This window comes from Platalea leucorodia, assembly GCF_965183815.1.
Source record: "Platalea leucorodia genome assembly, chromosome: 5".
NCBI classification, from domain to species: domain Eukaryota; kingdom Metazoa; phylum Chordata; class Aves; order Pelecaniformes; family Threskiornithidae; genus Platalea; species Platalea leucorodia.
In genome coordinates, this window is record NC_138827.1 from 97021284 (window position 1) to 97043007 (window position 21724).

The following is a 21724-nucleotide window of genomic DNA, read 5'->3' on the forward strand; positions in this document are numbered from 1 at the left end:
ATGCAAACACGCTCCCCAGGGTGAAGTTGTCCTTCTTTCCAAACAGCCAGACTTAGACTGAGTGTTAATGTCAGGATGGAGGGTCAAAGTAGCCATCACTTATCCCTCTATGTATGAAGAATGACAAGCCCCATAACAGAGTCAACAACGTGCCCTTTCAGCTGCTGACAGCTAGACAGTGCCAGGGTGAACAGGAGCAAGAGTGCTCTTATTTGTGGAAAGCCCTCAAAGATTTCCACTGGAACAAGTCTTCTCTCTTTCCCATGTCACAGAACAAAATGTCTTCGAAGAAACCATTTACACGGAACGCGAAAACCTCTGAGCCTCTCCACTTTGGTCTGTATTATCATCATGTGTTCATAATATTATCATTTCATTTGCTCTGGTATAAGCCTCCTCGCCAGGAGGAAATGGTTGCACCAGACAACTTAAAAAAAAAAAAAAAAAAACAACCAAAAAAAAACCAAACAAAAGAAAACCCACAAACATAAATAAAAAATTAGTCTTTGTGAGAAATTGTGAGGATCTTGGCAGGACCCTTCACAGGACACCCAAGAGCTCACATATGAGGACAACACGTCCTTCCCAGTCCGAGTATATACCTGGATAAGCAACACAAACTTTCACATGCAAAAGAAATTCTAGGAGAGATGACTTGCATAATACATTTTTTGCACACATACACGCTTGATGCTTCTTCAGGAAGCTCAACGGAGAAAAGACTAAGGCTTTCAGCTACTCCCAGGATCAAATCTCAAAAAAGGGCTGACAGACAAACTCCTGAAAAGCAGAAGAAATGAGCAGAAGGATTGGGACTAAGAACAAGTCACCCTGAGCCGATTTCAAACCCAATTCGACGCACTGCGCCACTTACTGTGCCTCTAAGCAGGACTTCAAACGAATCTTTTTCATCTACTATCTGTGCTAGCTGTTTTCACTTAGATATTTCCAAGTTACACTTTTAACTTCGCTCGTTGTAAAGCTTCCAAATTTAATTGTCATGTTTTCAAAGCAAAATTGTTTTTTTTTTTTTTCTTAAGATGGACAAATTACTTAAATAAATGGCATACACAGTATTTTCTCTTTTGAAAGCTGAAAACATTCATTACATAGCTTATTACAATACCTTTGATAAGTCTTCTGTTGAGCAGATGTTCTATCATTGTGAATTTTCACACACTAACATTTTTAGCAAATATTGGAAGAGAATTAATTTAGATAAATTTCATATATCAAAGGGTAATCAATGATGTCATGGTTTTAATTCAGTAGTTTTATTACCATGGAAAACGTAACAAAACCATTTCCTTTGCATCATTCAAACTCTAATAGAATGACATCTGCCCAAGCAAAGAAGGAAAAGCACATAAACTATTGCAGTATTTGCAGACACTCAGAACATCGTGGAAATTAAAAAAATTCTGCTCTGCTCATTGACACTGTCATTAAAAGTAAAGTTTTAAGTCTTCTTTTAAAGTGTAGGTAACTTCATGAAGGAGAGCTACAGCTAGGTAAGATGTAGGTAATTCAGATGACTGTATAACGGGAAAACAAAGTTATACTTAAAAAACAGAAAAAAAGAACTATAACCAGCGAGTTATCTTAAACGATGAAAAAAACCTAAAGCAGTGTGAAAGGAACTGCATAGTATCTGGACTGAACTGAGCCGTCTTTTTTGCTTTCTCTTTTATTTCCCTGGAGAAGGATGTTGAGGCTTTGTTATCATTGGTGGTTGACTTGCTTTTTTGCTTTGCTTTAGGACTCAAGGACTAATTTTGTTCCTTTTGCCAAAAATTATGTTTTCAATATTGTACCAGATAGTTTAATTCTGAAATTTACAGTCTTCCAGCAACTAAATGGTTTGTTCAAGAAAAACCCCAAGAGCTCATATACTCTATTACTTCTTTTGGATTCAGCGAGCGTTTCTGCCTGCCCTCCCACCCGTGTGCTTCAGGAACAACCGGGAGTCATCAGCGACTTCAGAGAACCTCAAAACACAGAGGACTGGCAGCGACCTCATGACGTTACCCAGCCCAGCTCCTCGGACGTAAAGCACAGCCTTGTTTCCCGAGGCCTATCCAGCACACAGTTATCAATGCAGTTCTTAAATCCTGCAGTGAAATTTCTGTCCTCCTTAGCTCATCTATTCCGGTACTCGGCTACTCTTACAGAGAGAACATTTGCCGTAACGGGCAGCCTAGCTGTCATTACAGCAATCAGATAATATTTACCCAGCTCTGAACTGCCGCTTGCAGCTCACACTTAAGCGCACTAACACGGGGCTATCCATCTTCTCTACCCACTCTTTCGTCGCTCCATTGCCAATCATTTAATACTAACTGCTCTACTAACCATGATCAGTGTCACGGAGACAGTGGCCGAGTTTGATGGATAGCAAAGCTGGTTTTTATCCCACAGCGATTAATGTAACGGGCTGGGGGAGATGTATGGAAGAACTTGCGACTTGCACACAACTTAAGTAGGCGAACATAGTACATAATGACACGGAGAATGGCACGGCAGGAGAAGCGAGAACCAAACTCTTGGAGAAAACCTTATCAGAAGACAATAAACATTAAGATATTTTTGCAGCCAGGAAGGAAGCCCTGTCCTACGATGCTCTCATAGTCAGGAGCGGCAAGCCTGCTGTCACTAACCGTATCTCAGAATGATCCCACTTAAAATGACATGAAATAATGATGAACAGGTTTCGATAGCAGATGGAAGCCTATTACATAATTCCATTTTAATGACCAGAGAAATCTTAAATACAAAGGTTTTGTTTCGTGCAACAAGAGATTTATATGAAATGAAACAGCCAAATCTGCCACCGTAAGCAGCTACATATGTTTAATACATGTTCATTTTATATTGGAATAATTAATCTACAGGGAAATGGGGTTAAAGACTATAAGATATCCTTATACTAAACTCAATGATTAAAAGGATGAAAGCACTATCAGAAAACCAAGCTAAAATTCCTTTCTAAATACAGTCTACATAAACAGCTAAAAGGAGAGTTATTACCCGGGTTAAGTATTCCATTCGAATTGGATGCTGCGTAACTTTAATACCGAAAAAGCTCAGAACAAATATTAAAAATGTGGTAATAACATTAGAAACTTGCAACAACAACAACAAAACCTATTTTTCATATAAATCATTTTAAAATTGACTCCAATCCTACAAATAGCTCCATATTTATGCTGGGCCCTACTGAAGCCATATCCATTATTTTAAATAACTCCAATCAACAGTTCTAAGTTGAATTGTAAGAATTAAGTCAATAGCACACCAAAGGGTCACCTAATATAGGCTTAATTGCAATTTAACCATCGGGAAAGTAGTTAAAATTATGATCTTCTGCAGTTCAGGTCTGACTTTTTTGATAGCATGATCCAAGACTGATAATTTAAGGTGTAATTTAGAAAAGTATTCGTTGAATAATAATTTTCACACCACTAGAGAACAATGTATCGTGATTTTAGCTGCTGCTGTCAGTATGCCTTGAATGTGAATACCTGAGCAAGCAAACATATTATTTTGAGGTAGGAAGATGTAATATTTAGTAAAAAGTTATTACTGGAAAATTTTAAGTGGCATTTACAAGAGCAGCTTGTATTCTGTCTAAAACGACAATGTTACAAAGGATCACATCAAAATAACGGATGGACTTCATATCTGAAGCACCCTTCTGCTTTGTAAAATTATAGCCAATATATATACATATTGCATCACCTAGAACAGCACAGTGTCACCCAGCTACCTACAAACCGGTTTTGAAACTACCCCTGCTTGGATTTATTGCCTCACCCAGGACAGCGGGAATAGCACGGGGCGAGTTATGGGAGCCTCGAGTAACGACACAGAGGATTAATGAGCACATATGCCCATTTGCTCCTCGGAAACAAGAAGGAAACAGTCAAAGCTTTGACACTAGGGAGAAGAGTTGAGTTGATAAAAGGATGAGAAGACCATCACAGGCCTCAAGTACGGACCGATAACAAAACCTTTTATTTTTAAAGCAAGCTAGGCATCACCCATCTCTGATGGGAGCTTTCTTGCAGGAAGGAGCTCTTGCCGTAGGTTGCATTCTGGGATCACCGTCAGTTCATCACGCAAGGAAAACCAAGTGCTATTGCTCTGAATTATCTCATGTTATACAAAAAATCATAAAAATGTATTTATTGAATGCTTGGAAACATTAACATCTTTTTAAAAATCTATCATGTATATATATAAAGTATTGAATTATCCAAAGGCAAGTCAAAACCAAAGAACTATCATTTTAGATAATTATTTCTTTGGCTTATTAAGGTGAAATTCTATTATCCTTCATAAATGTTAACTTGTATTTTTAAAAAATACTGCACACATATCAAAACAGATATAAGGGAAAATAAAGACAATTTTTGATACAGTATTATCAAGCAACTTTGTAGAAATAATAAAAAAAAGTTTATTGCCAACACACACGGACACTTGATAAACAAAAAGAGACCCAGATCCTTATGCAGGATTTTTCAGATCCCTGCCATCCCTAGAGCTATTTGTGTCACACAGGATGGTCAAGAGGATGAAAACAGTCAATCAGAAAACTAAAGACACCCCGAAGAACAGAATCGATACGATGGTATGCATTATTCCACACACATGCTAAAGGTTATAGTTTTACGGAAACCAAGGATGAAATAATTTCATTTTTAATGTAACTGCTTTCTTAACACTGTCGTGGTATCCAAGGATTGAAGGGCGGCCAAGGCAATCCTAACTTTTAAAAACTTGCACCGCAGTCACGGAAATCAGGCTCGTAAGCCTGATGTGCTGAGTAAGGAGTTAGCGGGCACCTGAATAAATATGACATACAACGGCTTTCACAGAGGATGGTCCCACCTTACAACAAAACCGGCTGGAGGACAACCACCACAAATACATACTCGGGTCCCCAGTCTCCTCTCTCCAAAAACCTTTATGTTACTTTTGAGACTTTCCACGTGAGGAACAATAATTAAAATTCAAGTGATGGCTGAGGAGACAGGAGAGGAAACCAAGAGCTTCATATTGAGGAAAAATTGGCCAGCTTTAAAGAAAAACCAAGAAAAGACATCCTCAGGTAGTAAGTTCAGGATAAAACCTGCAGATATCATCATTTTAGCAGGTCAAAAGGATGATCGATGTTTAACCTTTATTAGCAATACCCAGATCTCAGTTCAGCAGGAGCGATGCTGAGGATTTTATTACCAGCTTTGCTAGCTGCTGAGATTGTGCTAAGGAAATTATGCCTTGATTTTACCACACATAAAGGGGAACAAAGACTCTCTTTGCATCGAGCTACTTGGGCTCTACATGCTTATTACTGCTTACCTTTAAGTGATTTCATGCATATCGACAGTGAGCCATGCCGTATACTGTAAAATACGTAAAATCTTGTAAACCGTCACTTTCTTGACAGTGTTACCACAGTCGTTCCCAGCTACCTCCAGGTGATGTGAAAACATATGCTTGAACTACCTCTGCTGGGACTTACTAAACAAACAGTATGTTCTGTAGATTAAACCATAATTAGGTATGATGTCAGTATTGTAAAAGCGCAGTAATTATGCCCCCATTTGTTCTACTAATTTCCTTAGCACTAACAACGCGAATTCTCACAGGCTAGCAAGAAACTGGTAGTTCACAGTTCAGAAGTCTCCTCTCATCTGATGGGTAAAAATACTTCTGTAAAACTAACAAAGCCAGCAGGTTCCTCTGATTTTTTTTTTTTTTTTTTTTTTTTTAATGATTTAAAGACTTCAGGGGACTTTAGATCAGGCCATAAATAAGGAGCTCTCACATTTCTATGTAGTATGGACCACTTGATAGAGTTAAGTAGCATTCATCCTTGTACCATCTCCTCCCGTGAGGATAGAATAATAGCAGATGCCTACACAGAAAAAACAATATTAGGAAGCATATATTTTTAGCAACTTTAATTATATTCTAGCAGCAGGAAAGAAAGAGATGCAGAACCATAGGACCAGTCAATTCTCCCCAGAAGACAGACACGGCTTTGGAGCTCCGCAGCAGAACGATTTTACTTGCGAGTGATTTCGAGTCAGGGAGTTACCGAGGAGGCTGTTTCTTTGGTGCTGCACTAGTTATTCTTTGCAGCTGTTCTACAGAACCTCGGCGACAGGGCTAAATCACTGAAGCAGACACAATCCTTGTGATTCCTTGGAAACATATGTGTACGTACACACACTCCAGAAAGAGCTGGTCTGGCCTGATCTATGATCCCAATGATAACAATACTTTTTTTTTTTTTTTTTTTAATTTATGGCACCATATTTCTAAGTTTCCCCCAGCTGGATATTCATTAAGAGCGGTCCACTGTACTTTACAACACCAGCAAAAGCAGTTTTTCCTCTCAAATCCACTGTTGTTGAAAAGAGGCAGACCTGAACGCCAACCTAGATTGTGCAATATTTTTTAATATGCATCCTAAGCAACTGATATTCCAGCCATATAATGGCCAAAATAACATGGGGAGATCCAGAGGAACGGGGTTTTGAAATATCTCAGTTGATGAACTCAAGTAACTTCTTTCAATACACTAACAAACTAGTTTTTCTGGGCAGTAGGCTGAAGGAAAGATACAGGGCAAAACATTCAAATCACTACTACTACTGATCATATGCAATCATTTTTTTCATTATACCTATTACTTTTGCTGTATGCAAGGCATGATGTATAATTTAGATTTCATTTAAGATGCAAGTGAAAAAAGAGCTGCATCCCATTCATACACGACAGATTTTCCTGCTGCAAAGTCTGTATCTCTCACCCAGCAGTGCAAATAAATGCACGATTTGATAGAAGCTCAGCTTAGGAAATACTTACATCCCAAAGGTAAATGTTTAGTTTGGTGGTTTAGTGCCATATTAGTTTAGGGGGAAATAAAGCCTCATGTGTTGACTATGAAGGGACGTGTTTGTGGAGCTGCTGGAGGGCACCTGCTTTGCCTCCGTAAGAGCCCGCACCACCGCCTCCACCACCAGCCCAGCACAGACGGCGGCAGCTCCCACCCCGCAGCTCCTATCTGTTTTTTAAGATACACAGATTTTAAACCTGTAATAGGAAATTACTATCGTAGTGAGCCACAGAGCGTCCCATGAATGTTGCCTTTACAGGGTGGATGTTATTGGCGTTGACAAAATTATACCCACACTAGCGACTTCGTATTGTGGAAATAAATAACTGGTGAAAGAAACCCTCAGTCAGAACAACGTCGCTTTATAGAACGTCATTTAAATGTGCGAGTTTTACGATCCCTATTAAAATAAGTGTTAATAAAAACCACACGCTTAAAGCATAGGAATATACACTCTTGTGGGTGTATCTGTTACAGCTTCAAGAACCAGGACCAGAAGTACTGCTCAAGCACGCAGCCCACTTACGCTGTAACGCCCCTGAAGACGGGGACGCAGGAGGCGTTTGCTGCAGCGCAGCTCCGGTGTCTCACTCCCTCCCAGGTCCCAAGCACTTCAACGGTCATCGCCATTTGGGGTTATCTTTGCGGGAAGTACCCACGAAGATTCATCACCACTCAGAACAATGTTTTAAGCAAAATTTAAAGAATTTAAAGCCTGGCCGTCAATAACCCTAGCAGAGGTCTCTTGCACGATGGGTCTTAACATTTGACAGTGCCATGAACGCATCCTTGCGCACTTCAAGACTGAACCTTGACATATTCTTTAATAACCCAGAAGGATTATAATGCTGACTGCGAGTTCTTAGCAAACGAAGCTGTGCTCACTCAAGAATACTTTTTGTCTAAAACTCTGCCAGGAGCACATGCTCTGCTATATTCAATACAATACCCTTTGTACATTACTACTGAGGCCAGCTGAAGTATATCAACCAACTTACAAACCAACTCTTATAAACCAACTCTCACAAAGCTTCCCCTCGCCAAAAAAAAAAAACACTAAACTAATTAGTACTTAATTTATGCTAATAAATTCATGTACGGCATTAACTGTTTAAGTCATCACTTGAAGGCTTGCATAATAAATATTTTAAATATTTTATTTCTTAAAAATAATTGCAATAGCTCATGTTATGGCATGACAGTCAAAAAACATTAACTTTAGTTTCACTTACTGTATTTGCAGAACAAATACAAGCCTGAATGAGGGCTCAGGGAATGGAATATTTAGATTGTACAATCTAAATATATCTCCCAGGGAAAAACAATTAATTATCTTTGTTACTGCCACTACTGCTGAGAACAGCTGCAATTCCTGGCTTGCCAAGTTCACGTCATTGAGGGTTATTCCTATTAATATCAATTAAGATCTAAACTGTTTGAGTCTCTTCAATAATGATGCTCAAGTAGATTTAAAGTGCCATTTGACAGAAAGCACACCTGTAGGAGAATGGCAGCACCTATTCTTCTTTTATCTAAAAAAAAATTATTAAAATGTATAGCTATGGCTCACTGAAATATGTTCAAGCACCAGTAACTAAGGCTCACTAACTCCTAAGATAGCTCCAAAGACCTGTGTATTTACTTCCACTTAAGAAGTGTGGTAAAAACCTTGTTCCTTAATTGAATTGGAGATACAATTACACCATCACTTATGGACTGCAATTAAATCAGCCCGTGAAGTTGTGTCAAACTGGTATTAAGCACATTGTATGACTTCACCGTTGAATGCACCTACAGAGCACCACGGCTGGAAGGAACTCCTCCCTTGCCATCTCAGCCGTGCCTTTCGTCTACTTAAACTATGAGATCAGCAGGGAAATTAATCTTCTCACCTTAAGAGAAGTCCATGTTTCCCCTCACACAGCTTTTGACTTTTGTTCCGATTATTATTTTAAGTTATTCAAATGTATTTCTCATGAAGCCATGGTGGGCTGATTAGTATAAAGAACAATTACCACATTGCAACAAGCTTCTTTAAAATATAAGCAATTTAGTTCAGATACCAGAAGACCTATATTGATTGAACCAAGTCTAACTCAACTGAGGCTTAGGAAGTAATAAATTAATAGTTTTTCATCATTTACCTTCTATTTGACTGATAACAATACAGGATATTTTTTTCCCCATCAAATTCCACTCTATGTTTCAAGGACACATTTTTAAAACTTTTTTTTTTTAGATTCATTTTTTGCAGTGGCATTAAAGAAAAAAAAAAAAAAAGCAGCAATGGTTTCGGATATATTTCCAAAAGACTGCATTGTGAGACCCATTTATGATGAGTTAGGAGGAAACATTAAGTAAGATCCAGCAACATACACAAGATGTTTTGAAAGCTGCTTTGTGCATCTGCACAAAGAAAATATATTTTTCTGTTATTTGCTACCTGGTAATGATCACTATCATAAATATAAAGAAAGTTTAAGCATCAACAAGTGCTCAAATCCTGGGAGATACAAATAGTAGAAAAAAAATCCAAGAGATTTTTAAGGGCGATTTGACAAGAAAAATAAACTGCGTGTTTCGTTTTGAAGAAAATCACATGTTATCACTGAGGACAAAAGTAGTATTCCAGGTAAAAGACATGAATATTGAAGAAGACCTAAGGTGATGAATGCAGCTGAACACACATGGGAAGACTTTTTTTAAACTCACACCACCTGTATAAAGTTATTTTGAAGACCCCTTGACATACACATTAAAATGACTCGATACTTTAAAGTATTTTGGAAACTGGCCTTTGGAGAAAAGAAGATGACATTGTAATATTGCACACAGTTGATCAAAACATTCACAATTTTGAAGCCCAAGACACAACGCAGAATAAAAATAGGGTAAGATGCCCTAGTCGCACAATATTCTGTTCAGTACTTTGCTAAATGGACCAAGGACTTTTTTTATCATTACTATTGGAATATAACAGAGAAGATGCCAAGTCAAACACAGGTGGCCATGACTTTCCCAAAATCTCCAGCCGGGAACACTAATGTGTTTTAAGCAGTCACTGGAGGGGGCAGCGCGAGGCCTCCTGAGGACGCGCCAGGCCAGTTGTACCTCACACCCAGAGTAGCTTAAGGTTCAAGGCTCTGTTCAGATCTCTGCACACTGTTTCCATCATCCCCGTGGACGGAGGCATAAACATGCAAACTATCTATGTTATACTTCACAAAAGAAATTATTTTTAAACCGTCTTGGCCATTGGCTTATATTTTCCAGTTGGATTACTTTTTCTCTTTCCACCTCCTGCCGTGTTGATGGAGACCCACGCCAGAGCAGCACTTTAGCCCAGCCTGGACCTCGGGCAGGACCTCCCCTTGCCTGTGTTCAATCAGAAATATCACACCGTGAACCCGTTTTAGCTAAAAGGGGCATGACACCGTGCAGCCTGAGGAGCGAGGAGGTAGAGCCGGCTCCATAGTTTCCCCCTCTCGGCAGACGTGCGACCGGTTTAACCTCCCACAGAGGTTTATCTGCCCTTCCAAATGAATTTTACCTTCTGCAGCAGAAATACTTGCGTATTTGTGAGCACTAGGGAGGAAAAGTCAAGTCTCTCATGCTTTACAAATATAAGCCAGTTACAAATCCATGTTTCCACAGAACTATGCCAAACTACATTGATTTTACCCCAGAAAAATCAGGTCTTTAAGGCTTTTATTGGACGCTTGCATGACAACTGCTTTTCATGGTTTCACTCCCCTGCTGTGCCTGACCTCAGCAAGGACAACAAAGATGTTTGGTCCTCAGGGTTTTCTGCATTGGCCCAGAACACATCACTGGACACCATCTCCCCTCTCATTTCTACCAGTGACATTACTTAATGATGCCCCAGAAAAGCCACTGGGAGGAAAGAAGTCTCTCTCACTTGAAGAGGGAAAAGGCCAACATCACCGTGGGACTGTTGCTAAGGAAGCAAAACCAAGATGAAATGATGTCGGAGATAAGACAGACAAGAAAAAGATGAAAAGAGAGACAACTAAAAATATTAAAAATTATCAGGAAGAAGACAAAACAAAGAGCAGCCCAAGGAGTTACCAGCTTGTGTGAAACGTCTTTTATACACTTAGAAATGGGACCTCTTCACATCTAAAATCCGCCGAGGAATCAGGTGAGTCAGAAGGAACCTTTTATCAGTGCTACACTAAGTTTGCATCAAGTAGACAGAGAAAATAACCTTTGAAACTGAAGTCCTATTCATCATTCAAAACCAAATGCAGTATCGCTCCTGTTTAACTCAATGCTGCTTCTAATAAAGTGGTTTAGACTCACTTTATTGGCTTACAAGTTCATTTTTATTCTGATCAGATCCACTGATAGACACCGTTGTGCTTCCTCGTCTTGTCAAAAGAACACAGGACCAAGACAACCTCAAGGCTGACATTTCAGTACATAATAGTACATTTATCATTCAAAAGCAAACATTTTATTTAAAAAAATATTGCAACCAGCTTCCTATGGCAGGTAAAAATCCTTCTAAGTTTTCTAATCATGGTTTTGGTCAAACACCACCAACATAAAAGAGACCACTTCATGAAAAATTCCTATTTTCCCCCCAACTCTGAAGGTAACTGCTTTAAGCACTGCAGAAATTAAAACACAGCAACACTGAACTTAACCTAGATAGTTACCTTACGTAACTTAGAAGTTACAGAAAACAAAAAGTTTCTGAATAACAGAAAAATCTGCAGAACTACACAGATTATAGGAAAGTCATTTTATGAGTGTTCCAAAAGTAACGACCTCTTAGGATAAACTCAAGTTGCATTCCTTTTGTCTTACCAGATACAAGCTAACATTTCCCACTTTCTGCACTTTCTAGTCTTTTACAAATAGCTCATGAGAAATTCTGTCATCCTTTTTCAGAATTTTTGGTGATGCTTTTCCTCCTCCAGGCATGCCATTATACCATTAACCCAGACAGACAAGTCTTCCCTCAGTTTTCTGGTGTACTTTCCACAGAAGAACATAAGAGCACTAAGCTCTATTTCTACTTGCAGTAATGTTACATGGATATCACCAACTATATTTGTATATACAAAACTAACTGATGCAAAACATGAAGTATAACTTTTCTTGGAGTATTAATACACTCACATAAATAATTAAGAAATCCAGCTTGCTGAAATGTGATCTGGGGAATGAAGATCACCAAGGGAAGAGATCAAGGGAAATTTATTTATTTAGCAGAACGAAACAAAGGCTGACGGAAATATCTTCACCATCGATGAAGATGTTAGAAGAGACACAGGAAAAAGGAATGTTTATACAGGTGTCCTTGTGCATTAGTATCTAAGCTGGCCATGATTTAATGTTAAGAAGGTTAGAAAAGCTAGATTTTGAGAGACTTTCCCTAAGGACCAATAAAGGCATAAAACAAATAAATAAATAAATAAAATTACAGTGGAGCTTAAAGAAAGTTATGAATGGAATATAAAGCTGTTATGGATCAAGAACGTTGGGAATGTACTATATATAAAGCACAGACGGTATGACCAAAACTTTCCATAGTCTGTACTAACGACCGTGTTTACACTTTAATGTGTTTACTCCGAGCTAGTCTCAATAGCATTTTTTGACTGCATTACGAAGACCAGAAGCTGTCATCAGCCAACTTGCATTTAAAAACAGCAGCCAAAAGGAAAGCATAACGTTACCGTGCCGTACCCCTTTAAAAATCTGTCCTCCACTTAATTGCAATGACCCTAAAGTAATAAGCATTTCCTGGAACATACAAAGTATTCTTTTTTGACGAGGACAGAATATATTTGTTTCCCAAATTAGGTGGAACCCTACAGATGTTGGCATTAAGTGTACTGATGGGAATCATGATCATCTGTCAGAAAAATGTATAAATCCTTTGGGCTCTATAACAAGTTGACGGCGTTCCTGTGAAATATTAACTAGGCACAATGCAGACATTGACATTTAACTCTGTATTTCCACTGGATTTTTTTCCGACTCATCATTGCTCTCTCCAGTTTTCTCAGGCTCCGTATTTTATAGAAATGACCATATGTTTAGATTTGTATTTGATGACATAATTGCAAAACTGCAGCGAGCAAGCAGCTAGAGCTCTGCACGTTAGCTGTGCTGTGGCCGCAGAGCTGGAAACCTTCTGCAATGCAGTGAAAGCCACATTAACAACTTCCAAATCTTCGCAAGGAGATAGGTATTTATATTGTCAGCTATAGTAAAAGCATGAAACCAGGCAGCCCTTAACATAAACTAGGTCCCTCTGTTACTTTTACAAAAGTAACAGAGGAAACAGCAAATCTGAATCTGTCCAAGCTGCTGGTTTCTGTGGAGAAGAGGAGTTGGCCTTTCTGCAATCTATCATCGTTTACAATACAGCAATATGGTACGACAGAAACTTCATGAATGTTTTATGAAGTTGTAGGTGGTAGAAAACTGCTTCTTGCTCAAAAGAGCAAAATTAGAGTTAGAATCTTTTTCTCGTCAAGAATTCCTTCGTGAACCCAAGGACCCTCTTCTTAATTAAAAGTTTCACTAGAAGTGGTATGCTTTCCACATACATGGCAAGATGTTTCACTTTTTGACACACAGGCTTTTTTCTGATTAAGTCTACTTAATTGAAAAAAATGGCCAATCAGTAACTTCTGAAACACTCCAAAGAGAACACGCTCGAGGTGCAGCAGCACGAGAGGCGCACGGGGCGGGGGGATTTAACAGTAACTGCAAGTATCTGTCCTGCTGTCTCATGGGCGACTCATTAGATCATCCCTCCAGAAGAGCTCTAGAAGATAACAAGTCATCAAACACAGAACAATATTTCACTCTTGAATCACAACACAGCTTGCTAAGGCTTTCAGCTCTTGACAGTCTTAGCTGAGGATGTAAATGTAGTTTTTTCAAGGCACTGAAGAAGCCCTGAGCACTTTTGCCCTCTTCAGGTTGATCTCCAAACTACGAAAGCAGAAGAATGTAACTGAAATTGAGATATTAACTGAAACCCTCATCTGCAGCTGCACATTGCTTCCCACAGACTTCAAGGCTTCATCCACCTGCCGGTATAGCAGCATGGCTCAGATCCACCCTGTGCTGCGCTACTCAAATCCTGGCCGCAAAGAAGAATCCTACTGAATTGACAGTGTACGATTCTGCACCAAAATGAAGCGTCTGCATAAATTTGTAGTATTTACTTGGCCAAAACTCCCATTTGGGTGAATTTTGTCAGTGGAAGATCCACAGCACTACGTCGGTACCAAACCTGATTTGTAAAGACCAGTCATACACTAATTAACCACATAAGGAGTAAACATTATACAGGCAATAAACCAAGCAAAGGGAAACTATTCCCTCACAATATACAGCGCTGCGGCTATGGAAATGCTTTCCAAAGTCAGGATAACAGCATTGGGTGGGCCCGTGGGCACCGCATGCTGTCCTGCCAGCCCTTAGGAGCCGGGGACCCTTGGGCACCTCCGAGTCGTGCTGGAGATATGGGCTTGCACATCAGGTTCCCCCAAACTGGAGATCGCTCCATGTGGTACTTGGAGCACTTGCAATCTTTTGCTTGAAATGCTTCTCTTTTTCTGTATTTTTTATTTTTAAGACTGTTAATAAGCTTTAAGATTACAACTGAAACCAAAGTAAGCATTTAACTTTACTAGTGGTTTTCAAAATTTCTTTATACACTCAACAAGGAAGCGCCTGACTTTCTTCAAACGCTACAGACAGCCGAACTTCAAAATCTTTCATGGAACAAAACTTCTGTCCTCTGCATTCTTCTAATCAGAATATTAACGTAATTAAAAGTCATCCAATGGAGCTAATTATCATTTCAACAGAAGCACAGCCAAGATTCAAGAAGGGAAGTGCTATTAAAAAAAACCCCAAACATACAATCAACAAAAACTTGTAATCTCTAGAAAAACATAATTGGTCTAACTTGATATAGATGTACCTTAGTTCTTGGATGCAAAAAGTAAAGCTTGATTACAGCAGTAGAGAAAGCTACCATGATTATCCTAATTAAAAATTTGCCAAGTTATTTATAGTATAATACAAGGAAATGACATTCATTATCCTATAAACTATTCAACAAACCATTAAGCACTGTAATAAAATCAATTGGCAAAAAGAGGTGCAATTATATTTATACTCGTGTAAACTCCTTACTGAACTAAAACCAAAGCATCGCTCAGTCTCAGTATTCTTTATACAAGCAGTGCAAAGGTGTTTGAGAGAATCAGAAATATAAAAGTATCTCATAATTAGCATGCTAACAGTTGTTTAATCAGTTAACTTCCAATTCAGTAGCCAATCACCAATTACACATCAGGTTTGCAGAGCACTGAGTTCAGAAGAGGAAAAAAAAGGAAATTTAAAAAAGCAGTTACCACTCAACAAAACATAAATAAAAGTCTAAAACTATTTTACCACCTTTTAAAATGTGTTGATTTATTCTTAATTAACTGATGAAGCAGCATTCTGAAGTCTTCCTATCACTACACACACAATTAACTCATAAGCAATCAAGGAAATTAGAGGAAAATTAAAAACAGGATTGTCATAAAGCGTTGATCATCTACACCTGCAATACACATCTGCTGGAATTTAACTGGCATTATGAAACAACTGGACCAGCCTGTCTTTTTTTTTTTTTTTTTAATTATTTTAAACTAACATTGTCCACAATCTGAACTGTTTAAGTCAAAGAAAATAATTGCCCTACAGGTCAACTTTTTTGATTCATGGTAGCAGTCAAAACCAATTTAGATGAACTGGAATACATTTCACAAAAGTAGAAGTGAATACGCCATAATTTGCCAACACCTTTTCAGTGCCAATCCTATTTAAGCCCATTTAGAAAGGCATTACTTTATTATCCTACCAGTTCTACTGCCCTACCAATTTCTCAGGCTAGAAAATGAAAGTTCATCACCCTTACCTCTACCAGCACGTCCTACACCAGCTCCCACACCCAGCCCGGGACTCACCTTTGGCTACGCTCACAGAGAGCTGCTACCTCCCATAAGCTAAGCTGAAGAGTAATCTCTCATCGACTGATTTGGCATGAAGTGCAATAAAATGAATAATATTTTTTTCAAGCTCAAAGGTTGGTTAAGCACCTGCAAAAACAAAAGGAAGGTCTGTGGGTTTGCCAACATACATACATTTTGGAGAAGCAATTAATGCCTTCAAGGTAGTGTGTTAGGGCAAGGGGAACTCTGCTTTGATCTCATTAATGAGAATGAATCACGACTGGCATTCACCAGGGGAAATAAAACCAGGAGACTAAGCGCACGTCCATCTCTCCTACTGCAGAAAAACAGGAGACTGTAACTAGGACTTCTTCACAATAATGTGCGTTATTCCACAGATTCATCCCCTCACCTCCTAAAATGACAAATAAAATACAAGCATAGCTATATTTTATTATTTCTAAGTAGCCTATCTTTTCCTCCTTTGTTCCAAGAGATCTTTGACAATGTTCCTTTCCAAGAGCAAGTACAGGAAACATTTGTACCATATCTTACCCTGCTTAGTCCTCTGAATAAGAGACGCAAATTAGTCGCACATATTAGTTGCACATATTAAGCAGGTAAAAACCCCAACCCTCTTACACATACTTTCTAGAGACTTAGAGATGAGCATTACCTCAAGTATAAGTTCAATTTACAAAATCCATTAGTTGCACAAACAAATCTAATACCCCGTATGGAGGCTATAAGGCACCCACAAATGCCAGCTCTCCCCACCTCCTGCTGTGTCCTTCTGCACGTACCACGCACCGTACCACGCACCGTACCAGCCACCAGCATTCGCTGGCAGCCAGGCTTAGATGTAGTGCTAAGCAGAAAGATGACTGGAAATCTGTAGCCCAGGCTCGCAGAAACAGCTGTTTTCTCTCTGGTAATGTAGAAACTAAGTTTCACATTACTTTCTCTCTCATGAGAAATATGAGCAAAGAAAATCCCGTTCGTTCCTCTGCTTTCGGTCTCCAGTTGAGAAGAGCGACATCTGTTTGGGCTGAACACCCCCTGCCAGCTGACAACCTTAAAAACCCTCAGAGGAGCAAACACCAAATAGCAAATTTCGATGTTTTCTTTCTCTGTTATTAATATTTCTTCCCTTACAATAGGATTTTTTTATTTTTTTTTTTATTCCCAGTGTACGCTAAAGAGTCAACATGAAGATTTTCTTCCCACATTAGAGTGGAAAAAACCCACAAATCTAAGAGCAACACTTCTTCCCACTTAGTTGTGGTGCCCTTCAGGTTTATAATGTAAGCAACGATGCATATACATGCTCATGGACCAGTAATTAGAAGGGGGAACCATTCAGTATAAGAAACAGAGGCACCAGATTTAGAAGTAGGGTTACAAGTGACACCAGCATATCAACATTTCAGCTTCGAAGTTTCAGCTTCAAACCCGCCTCAGTACAGTGGAAGGTACCTGCTACTCAGCTCCCCTTCCTCAGTGCCCTGGCAGATGGCTCAGGCACAGGGACCCAGTTATAAATCTGTTTTCCTTCCACAGAAGTTATGGATTTTCCATCAGGAATTACTGAGCAAGTTCTTATATTTATGTATATATACACACATTTACGTTATAGCTGAGGGTAGGTGACAGAGTAGAATAGCTGAGTTGGAAGGGACCTACCACAATCATCTACTCCAACTGCAGTATAATATAACCATGACCAGCTGGCCGCAAATCTCCACACCGCAGAGCCAGTGACATGCTCCAAGGAACAGGATTTGGCCCTTCAGAGTGAATCAGTGAGCCTTTGTATTTCTTGCCATGCATTTTCCTGCGTGTATTTCAGCTTTGCGTCATCTCATGCACTGACAGCGCTATTAATCTCAGCTGGAGAAATAGAAGACACTTAAAATATTAGCTTCTTCCTTAAGCCTTCATGGAAATTTTGAGTAGTGCCATTCCAGAAAGAAGAGGAGAACAGTTCAACCTCACTCGCTCTTCCTCCCACTAGCTTCAAACTTACACGTTTAATATCCGCGGTGAACCTAAGTCCATTTAATGTCTTTATTGACTACATTTTACAGGGCAGATACTATGCAATGTGGGAGAATAACAAGGACACAAATGCAGCTCAGACAAACAGAAACAGAATTAAAACTGTTCATTATCCTGCTTTTCTGAATTTACACAGAGTTACACAGCCCGGGACTTGCAGAACCACTTGACCAGTCCCTTGGCTGTGAAAGCAGCCAGGCAGTCAGGGCTACCAGCGCCAAGCAGCGATGGATGCCATCAAGGCAAGGCTGGGAGCCGCTGAGCAAAGAGGATGAATTCAGGGAATAGAGCTATGAAAAGCTAGATTGCCTTTTTAAAGAGGTCTATTTAATTTTTAATAGGTTTTTGATAATACAGGAAAATTTAAGGAGCCATATGCAAGGAAACAAGTCTTCCATCTAAGGAAACTAAACCACATTTCGTGTTTAAGTAAAATGCCGGAGTGGTGGCAAACATTTTTAGTTCTAAGAAACACTGATGGCGTTTTGTTTAGTATCATTGAGAGAAAAGAAGAAGGGGAGGATGAAGAGGAGGAACGTGGTATGTGATAAATTCAGCGTGAGAACACATTCAGAGTGAAAATCCTCACTTTCCTCCAAATTCAACTTTCACAAGCCAGCAGACACTCGCTATTTTTGCTCCACACAAACTTCATGTCTTGTTTTTAAACAACCAGCGACCTGTTTGCGATTGCAGCTATTTGTCACGAGCCACCAAGGGCATCGTGTAATGTTTTCTCAAACTAGACTCAGGAAAGGACTTTTGTGAACTCTAACGATAGGATTAACCCCCCCCCAGTGCTGCTACCACGCATTCCTCCCGTTTGCCAAACCCAAACCTGCTGCCCCTTTTTAATTACTTGAGTGCACAAGGAAAAAGCCAGGCAAAACCATGTTTTCCTCACTCATTTATAATCCTACTGGAGGAGCTACTTCCCTTACCATATATATTCCATGTTTGCCTTTTTTTTTTTTTCCTTTTTGCTTTTTCTCTTTTTAGATTATTTCAATTTTTATTTAAATAGAAGCTAAGGATGAACAGTTTTTTTTTTCAAAAGACGACAGCTCTTGTTAGACATCCTTATGAAGTGACCATGTTTTTCTGAAGGCTTGGTTTGGTAATGGGAACAGCCAGGGGCTGAAGTTCTTCAAAAATGTAGACCCCAAATTACCTGCTGCTGTCTCTAAGCCTTCTAAAGAGATAAAGAAAATGAAGACAGGGAAAATATTTGATCTTTCATGCTATCTCCTGGTAGAAATTCCTTCCTATCTTTTAAACACATTTAAGGCAAGTCCTGGAAGTAAGAGCATATACGCAGGTGAAAGTAATTGTATGATACTGCAGAAGATCTGGCTTTGAAGAAAATTGGAATTCTTCAACGTATAAATAGTACATGTGCTGCAAAACTTGTGTCTGTGTAGCGAGGCTTAGTCAAAGTCACGGAAAAAGGTTATTTACTTGTACGGTCTTGTTGATACATGGAAGATTTAAAGGCTGAACAAGCCAATGGCGTTTTGCCACCAACTTCAAAAGGGCTGGGATCTTCCCCTTAGCAAAATTACATACAAAAGTTGTTATTTTTGTAAAACTTTCATAAGATTAGCATAAAATAAGCCAAGAGCTTTGCTCAAGATGACATTAACACTTGCCAGCTTTCAGTGCACGAACAGCCGCGTTCCAGTGGGTTTATCTGTAAAGGTGCATGAGAACGTGCCTGAGAAAACCGCGGTGAACAAACGGATCCGTCCCTCACCGCGTACGCTTGCCGAGCTCCTGACATCACCGCTGTCTTCATTAACAGAATGGCACTTTATCACTACAGCTAGGTGAAAAAGCAAACTGACTTTCTTATTTCATTTTAGTAGGTTTGTTTTTTTTTTAAAAAAAAAGTTACGAAAGCAAGAATAGATGAACAGTAAATGCCTTATGCTTTCCAAACTAAGACTAACAGGATTAACAATACTTGAACATTAAAGAAATTAGTCACGGGGCAGGGGGGGGAAAGGAGATCTGGCCTCTCAGACCACTCATTACAAGCTTTATGAAACCCAAGGACATGAGCAGGGCAAACGCACTCACATTCAGTCGAGTGTATCAGCTTCCGATTCCTGCTGCCAGCACTGCTCACACTCTCGTAGAGAAACAAAACCACTCTGAACCAGTAACAACGCTGTGCCCAGAGCCAGAAGATGCTGCTTTATGCAGTCTCAGTCTCTGCTAGTGATATCAGGGATGCCACGAAAAGGGTCCAGAGCAGCGGAGACAGAAACCCCCAGCTAAGGGAGCGGGTCTCTGTAGAGCATACAGGGACACCTGAACAACTCCAATGCTGGCGGTTCAAAGGGATGCACACTGTAGAAAGACTGGCCTAGGATTAAAGTTAATGAAAAACGCTACCCATATGGGCTTGAAGTCTAGCTCCTTCTGGAGCAGGTACTTCTGACTGAATACACTGGTATGTGCCCCCACCCGCACAAGAGTCGCAGACTGGAGCCCTCTCCTCGAGGACGGTATCAACATCCATTAGATAAATAACAAAAACTTACTTTTTTCCTTTCAAACCATGCTGGAGGGCCCTTTCCATAGCAGCCAAATGGTTACAGTATGTATGTCAAAGCAGTTGACATACATCTCAAACTTCTCGGCTAAGACAGACACTTCACCCAAAATTTCCATCTCCCAGGGGAACAACCAAACTAGGGCTTTTGGCTAGGGACTCCACACTCCTCGTCCGAAACCAGGTCAGCACACGGCTGGTACCACAAGCTTCTCTGGACGAGAGGGAGCATCTGCACCCAGGAGTCCATCAGACCACGTGTCACGACTGAGCTCCGGTCTCCGCTTCTAGGAAGGCTCAGACAATTTCACGTTGAACAATTACTAAATAACAATAAAAACAACCCAACAGCTACATTGAAAAGTCTAACTTGTTTTCCAGTTACACCTCTATCATCTTTCCAGGAGGACGCTCAAACCTCTCTGAGAAAAGTGAATGGAAAAGTTTAATATACCTGTGAAAGCTATCTTGAGAAGTCAACAAGAATTAATTGCCAAAGAAAATCATCTTCTGTTAAAGACGGAAGGGAATAAATAACTTGCGCATGGCATTTATGGACTTTTTGCAAAAAGAGGTACTTGATTAGTCCTTTCAGTCATTAAAATGAGTAAACCACTAGCAATAGCTAACTGTACTAAATTAAAACTCAACAAATATGGCACACATGCTTTTTTTGGCTTTTTTTTTTTCTCTCCTTCTTTTTTTAAATCTTTCACTTGTGGCAGTTCTTATAAAGAAAACTTAAGTTGATAATACCAGTAAGTTACCTAGGCTTAAAAATAGCTGGTGGTAAGTGACCACCGAGTCTACGATTCTATAAAGTTATTCTGCTCCTTACTAAAAGTCACTTTCCTTTATAATTAAGCCATCAGGAAACAAATTTTGTAAGCAAATGATCTCCCCTGCATTACGGCAGCATGCTGCTGACCTGTCTCCTACAGCTTATGATCACGGAGAACCACGTACAATATGTAACGCTTCAGAACAACGTCAGGATCATGCAGTAACATCAGGACCACTGTAATCAGCAAATGGAAACACAGTACCTTCCACTACGTTATATTCCCCAAGGACCAGATGATGAAAGATACTGGCAGCTGCTGAAAGGAGAAAAGCTCAATGAATTATACAAGCTGCATGAAAGCAGCTTTCACATTAGCTCCACAACCAAGGGGCAAAGGCTTTCAGGTAGGAAAGAGA

The 21724-nt window shown here is 39.6% G+C and overlaps 1 protein-coding gene across 1 annotated transcript in view; it reads right to left on the bottom strand.

The window, feature by feature from the left end:
* Positions 1-21724, bottom strand: part of LRP1B (LDL receptor related protein 1B) — a gene marked incomplete at both ends in the record, with an annotated part of 755097 nt that overhangs the window by 591475 nt on the left and 141898 nt on the right. The gene's annotated exons all lie outside the window — the stretch shown is intronic.